Here is a 7,278-nt window from a genome sequence, read left to right as displayed (position 1 = left end):
CTTTGTAATGATCTTTTGCTCTTTTCATGGTTGATATCCTGGATTTAATCCCACATCTGGTTGTTGATTATCAGTGTCTCAAACCCAGAAAATCATCTGAGTTTGGAAGAAGTCTTGGCATCATTATTGTTGTTAGATGGATCCTAGCTGAAAGTGCAGAATACCAGAGAAATAGGTATGCTTTATTGAATGTGCAGATGCATTTCACAAATTTTGCCTTAAATTTATAAGAATGGGAATCCTTGAATTCTTCGTTATGGTCATACAAAACCTGTACAGATCAAGATACTATTGTCTGGACAAAGCAAGGTAATACTACGTGGGTTAAAGTCAGGAAGTGTGTGCATCAGGGTTGTATCCTCTCTCCATACCTATTCAACCTTCATGTTAAGTGAATCATTTGAGAAGCTGGACTCTGAAGAAGAATGTGGCATCAGGATCAGATTCATCAACAGACTGCATTATGCAGATGACATAACCTTGCCTGTTGAAAGTGAGGAGGACTTGAACTACTTGCTGCAGAAGATCAAAGACTATAACCTTCAGTATAGATTACATCTCAATACAAAGAAAAGAAAAATTTTCCCCACTGGTCTAACAGGCAATTTCATAATGTATGGAGAAAAGATTTAGCGACTTCATCTTATTTGGACCCACAGTCATAATACTTGGTACTAGCAGTCAGATCAGGAGACATATTACATAGGTAAAGTCTGTAGTAAGGGACCTTTCAAAATTACTGAGGAGCAACAATGTCAGTTTGAGGACTAAGGTGTGCCCGATTCAGTCTATGGCTTTTTAAAGTCACTTGATCTGCATCTTGAGAGCTGGATAGTGAATAAGGACGACAGAAGAAGAATTTATGTTTTTGAGTTGTGTTGAAGAAGAATACTGAAAATCCCAAGAACTGACAAGAAAGAACAAACATGTCTTAGAGAAAGCACAGGCAGAGTACTTCTTGGAGGCTAATGTGCAAACTATGTCTCATATGCTTTAGGCATATTGTTATGTGTGGTTGAGTCAACTGTTACTCATAGCAACCCTTTGCACAATAGCTCTGGACCCTGCTATATCCTGAGCCAATCTCAAGATGTCTATGACACATTTCCCTTCATTATCACAGTTACTGTATCAGTCTATCTCACCCGGAATCTTCTATCCTGTACTGTCCCTTGACCCTTTCAAGTGTGATGGCTTTCTCCAAAGACTGGCTGGCTACATGGTCAAAGTATGTGATTTGGAGTCAGTCTCAAAATCCTTGCCTCCAAGGAGCAGCTTGGTTTCACCCTCTCTAGGACAGACTTATTTGTTTTCATCATGGTCCATGGTATGCTCAGTACTCTTCTCCAGCATCACAACTCAAACGCTTCAGTTCTTCTGTCATTCTTAGTCATTGATGCATAGAAAGTCATTGTGAAGACCATGGCCTGGATCTTGGGCACCTCAGGCATGTTGTTGTGGAACTGACTTATAGCTGACCTTTGGGTGGGTTTCTTTGCCCATCTACCCATGGAACCGTGTGCCTTTGAGATTGCAGTGCAGCTCCTTGCCATTAGGCTACCATGGCTAATAGATGCTATTCCTTGGTGCAAGACATCACTCTTGGAAAGGTGGAGGATCGGCAGAAGAGAGGCAGACCCTCAACCAGATGGATTGACATTATGACTGCTGCAGTGGGCTCAAGGTTGTCAGAGGTAATGAGGATGGTACAGGATAGGACAGAGTTCAGATTTGTTGTTCAAGGGTCACTATAGGTCTTACTTGATGGTACCTAACAACAATTACATATATTTTATGTATAATACACATTGTTGTTGATAGATGCTGCCTAGTGACTGTGAACAAAACTGCATCCAAACCTGTGCCAGTACCTGTGTCAGTCCATCTTGCCGAGGGTCCGTCTTGCTCACTCTCTCCCTTTTCCAAGCATGGTGCCCTTTTCTAAGGACCAGCTCTCCTAAGAACATGCACAATGTAGGTGAGACAAAGTCTCACCATCTTTACTTCAAGGAGCACTGTGGCAGCCAGTCCTGTTTTCCTACTCAGTCTTGGTCTGGAACCTTCTCTGACACCAGTATATATACCATGGGTGACTCTGGTGGTTTTTAATATCTAGTAGCATAGCTTTCAGCTTCACTGAAGCCACCACAGGTATGATAAACTGACTGAGGAGTGGTGATTAAAAGACTTTAGAAAGGTAAATGCTTTCCTACCCAGAATGATTGGACTTCATTCTTTGGATCCTTAGCCTTACCTTTCCTTACAAAACATTGTATTTAAATTCTTACTTGTGGGTAATGTTTAGTTGTTCTCCTCACCCCTCCCACTCATAGGGAACTCCCTATACTTAACATGTTTTTTTCCCCCTTCTCAGTATTATAGTGAACAAAACAATGGATTTTCCCTTCCTGTCTATTAACCTACCTCTTGGTCTCAGCTAAGGCTTTGGGGTTTTGCTTTCTGTTTGTTTGTTTAATAACTCCCTTTGTATCATTTCTTTCAGGTTAAAATAATAAAAATTTTAATCTTTTGGTCCCCAGGATTATACAATTTTAACAGTGAGAAAAGAAATTTTTATTTGAGCAGGCGGGGAGCAGAAATATTTGTCAGTATTAGTAAGATGGTTTACAAAAGCAGGGTGTTTAACTCTTACGTTATCGTGAAAGGGCATCAAAAGCTGATGACCTAAACACCGGACATTGAGCAGAGTTTGGACTGTATTGCCTTAGGGAACTTACCATTTGAACTAAACATAGAACTAGTGCAACATGGGACACAAATCAAACTCAGAAAGCTCAGACTCATTGCTGTTAAATCAGAAGACCCTCCAGACCTTTTTCCTGTGGAACCACTAGTGGATTTGTCCCACTCAAGAGGCTCTGCTTTTGTTTTAATGCGAATCCCTTAAGACTTTGTCTCCCGGGCTCTCAAAAGATATATAGCATCAGACTCTCAATGACCTCTTTAAAGTGCTAAAGAGTATGAATGTGAGTTTAAAGGCTTAGGTATGCCAGACCCACGCCATGATATTTTTTAGTTGCTTTATATTCATATGAAAGTTGGACAATAAATGAGGAAGACAGAAGAAGAATTGATGCCTTTGAGTTTTAGTGTTGATGAAGAACATTGAGTATCCCACAGACTGCCAAAAGAAGCTGCAAATAGGGGGGTGGGCAGGGAGTAAAGTGCAACAATGAATAAATAGAAATCCAAAGTCTCTGTAAACTTTAAAATAAAAAAAAAAAACACAACCAAAACCAATAAGCAAACTTATTTTGGAAGAAGTGCAGCCAGGGTGTTTCTTAGATGTAAGGGTGGTGAAACTGTCTTGCAAACTTTTGAGTATGGTTTGGCAAGGTGGAAGGTCAGCAAAGTAGAGGAAGACTTTCAAGGAGATGGATTGACAAAGCTGGGATTAGGAGAATGGGCAGGATTGGGTCTGGTTTCAATGTGATACACATAGGGCGGCCCAGAGTTGGGTCAAGCCAGTGGCACCTCACAACTATGGACTTTAGTAATGGTTTTCGTGAGCATGTGTAAAGCACTGAACAGTGTCTGGTGTGTAGAAAACATGTAATTAGTTACTGCCATAATTTGCCATGTATTTATTTAATGGCAAAGTAGTTGTGGTATGGTTAACTGACAAAATTATTTAAATGCTTTCTCTGTTATGATCCCCTGAGCACTTGTGTCAAGAATTGCCTAGGATCTGAGTTTTTGCTCTACTTGAAAAGCTAATAAATTAGTCTTCCTGCTTCAAGGACGGCAACAGAAAATTTGTTGAGTCTGAGACAGAAATGACTACAGCAATTGCAGTTTGTCTGCATTTCCACCAGTTTTGAAAATTCCATTTTTGACAGTGTCATGTGAAGGGGTCAGATGACAGCTGCATACTTGGAAGGTTGCATTTCAGGAGAGATAAGGTTTGTTGTTAGGTGCCACTGAGTTGACTATGACTCATAGTTACCTATGGACAAATCTGAACCTTGCCCTATTCTGTATCAGCCCTGAGATCTCGGATAAACTCAAGGCCATTGTTACAATCACTGTATCAATCTATCTTTTTGAGGACTATATGATCTTTCCCTCTCTGCTGAGGCTTGAGGTCTTTTTCCAAGGACTGGCCCGTCCTGACAACATGCCTAAAGTATGTAAGACTGAGTCTCACCATCCTTGCTATACTTCCTCAGAGACAAATTTGTTAGTACTTTTGGCAATGTATAATCTCAGCACTGCCCACCAATGCCACACTTTGAAGGCATTGATTCTTCTGTATTCATTGTCTAACTTTCAGATGTATAGAAATTAAAAAAGACTATAGTGTGGTTCAGGTACACCTTAGTCTTTAAACATATATCCTTGCTCTTTAGTGCTTTAAATAAAGGTCCTTGACAGCAAATTTCCCAAAAGCAGCGTAACTTTTGTTTTCTTGACTGCTGCTACCATGAGTGTTGATTGTAGATTCAAATAAAATTGTTGACAACTTAAATATTTTCTCTATCGTGTTGTTGCCTATTGGCCCAGGTGTAAAGATTTTTGTTTCCTTGATGTTAAGATGTAATCCATATTGAAACCTGTGGTCTTCAATCTTCTGCAGTAAGTGTCTAAGCTCGCTCTTTAAGCAAGGTTGTCTCATCTGCATAATGTAGTTTGTTGAGTCTTCCTGCAGTCCTGATGCCACATTCTTCTGCATATAGTCAAGCTTCTTGATTTGCTTAGCATATAAATTGGTGTAGAGACCCTGATACACATTTTTCTGGAATTTAAACTTTGCAGTATTCCCTATTCCCTTATTCTGTTGGGACAATTGCTTGTTGGTCTATATATAGGTTTCCCATGAGCATAATTGTTCTGAGGATTTTTATTCTTCTCAATGTTAGCCATAATTTGTTATGATCTGCATAGTCACATGCTTTTGTATAGTAAATAAACACAAATAAACCTGTTACTTGTATTTCCTACTTTGAGCCAAGATCCATCTGGGAAAATCTCCTCCCATGTGACTTACTGCCTCTGAAAATCTTCTGGAGGGTCCTGCGCTCAGTCAGTTCTGACCTGACAGTGCACAGCTCTTACCTATGTAAGATGATGGTTTAGTCTGCAGGGTGTTGCAGTGCTGAGCCAAAAGTCACACCTCTCTGACCACTGGAATCCACCAGCAGTTCCAAGGGAGAAAAGGTAGGTGGTTTCCTCCTCTGAGATTTAACAGCCTTGGAAACCCCAGCTGAAAGCCAGCTACAAGGGTTACAACTCAGCAGCACTGAATGCCTGTATAATCACATGAACTAGGGGAATGAAGCATCTTTATGGAGGTGATGAGAAAGTTCCCATATACTTATTCTAATTTACATTTATTTAAATTTAGGATGGCTCGCTCCACGGAACCACTGTTGTCAAAAATGATTGTTAAAGGAATCATACTAGTTGAAGTTGTGGGTATTCTTGGAGCTTACTTTTTGTTTAAGAAAATGAACTCAAGCCAAGGTAATAATTTCGTGTTTTGTAGAGGGGTGTCCAGTCTGATAATATGTTCAAAGTGGCATTTTTGCAGAAGTTGTGTTTTTAGATGGAATGTATAGGCATTTTTACGGGTGCAAGCTGAAGTTAATTTTAAGACAAAGTGACTCTTTCCATTTTAAAAAAATTCCAGGTTTGTAGACTAGAAGTATTTCACACCTTCATGGATGTCACAGGGAGGAGTTAAGATAAGCCGATGTCCCTAGATTGGCTCAGTTTGGGAGCACAGATGGAAGACACTTGGCCTGCCTGTCATACTCCATTGTGTCATAAAAAGCAAGAGCTGCTGTAGCTGTGTTGGCAAAGCAACTTGCTTTTCATGTTAGCAGTGCTTTTTCTCTACTAGGGCTCTAAAAACGTGTCTTTAGGCTACTGGCACTTAATGAAGGTTTTAACATTTTATAGAGAAAATTTTATAATAGGGCCTCTGGATCTGTTGGAATTAACTGTCAATTTCCATCCTGGGGTTGTAGTAGCTACCTTGTTTCGTTAGGAAAAGGACTTTCAGTCAAGTCCTATTTAGAACTCTATGCAGAAATGTGAAGTAGACAACTGACACAGTGAGCTAGGTCCTCCTTAAAGAGCTTCACTGAACACTCTGAAATATAATATTTCAAGGTCTAGTTTCTAAGAGTATAAAAGAAAGCAAACAGCATTTAAAAGCAAATTACAGCTTGTTAGCAGTTTTCTAAATGATACATACAGTACCACCTTATTTCAAATTCCCTAACAAGGTAAAATGACTTCTATAAATACCATTAATTACATAAAGGGATTATTATCATTTCTATGTAAGAATGACATCACATAAAGGTGGCAAAAAAATTAAGCTCCGAAGTAGTCATTAAGGCTACATAGTACAAGTGTACTGAGGTTCATCTCCAAAAGAATTTATAGCTCCTAGATTATCTGGACCTTGGAACAAACTTCTAACCTCTCTCATGCGCATCCATGGTATAGACCCTAAGGCTAGTGTTAAATTATGCCTCTATGTGTAAATACAGTGAATTTCTCATCATGTATGATTTTAAGACTTTCCCCCTCCCCCTCAGATTTCAGAGAACTAATGGGCCAGAAGTATCCTGTAATCTTGGAAGGTATGTTTTTCCATTCATAAAATTAAGTACAAAACCTTTTCAGGTGGCCTGTGAATAAAGTGACCATTTCTTTCAGATCTTGAGCTGATTAAGGGCTAGGCAAGGATACAGTTTATTCACTTTAGGGTAGATCATTCTTCAAAAGTACCATTCAGCTCCTTTTTAGCTTCTGAGACCATGCAATAGCAAAAAGTCCAAGGGGGCTGGATTTTGTTGGCTCAGGACGTAAGATTTTGAGTTATGTCTCAGCTACTGATAGAATAAAAGCATTGTTTAAAATACTAAAAAACCTGAGGTTGGTCAGGCTTGCCAGCTTCTTTCTAGGAGCTCAGTTTAAGGATCGAGTGGGTACTTCACATACTTACAACAATGCTCATTTGCACTGATTGGTAGCATGATGTTAGAACCTTGAAAGACAGAAGTGTGGCCTTCTGCTTCCACAAACATTATATTCTTGGAAACCCCATGAGACAGATCTACTTGGTCCCACACAAAAAGGTCTTTGAGGAAGCCCATCTGGTAGAGCTTTTGTAAAACAATAATTTTAAAATTTATGAATTTTAACTTCTTCAGAGAAGTCTCACTGTTGTGTTAAACAGCTGTGAGATTAACAGATTTCAAAATATGTATTTACAACAGAAGAATGAACAAACTAGTTTTTAAA

General features: G+C 39.3%; 1 protein-coding gene across 1 annotated transcript in view; it reads right to left on the bottom strand.

The window, feature by feature from the left end:
• CEBPZ (CCAAT/enhancer binding protein (C/EBP), zeta) overlaps nt 1-7,278 on the bottom strand; it is a 56,833-nt gene that overhangs the window by 11,418 nt on the left and 38,137 nt on the right. The gene's annotated exons all lie outside the window — the stretch shown is intronic.

This window comes from Elephantulus edwardii, unplaced genomic scaffold, assembly GCF_000299155.1.
Source record: "Elephantulus edwardii isolate Elephantulus edwardi_28Jun2011 unplaced genomic scaffold, EleEdw1.0 scaffold00019, whole genome shotgun sequence".
Lineage (NCBI taxonomy): Eukaryota > Metazoa > Chordata > Mammalia > Macroscelidea > Macroscelididae > Elephantulus > Elephantulus edwardii.
This window is presented reverse-complemented; position numbering and strand designations above follow the sequence as displayed.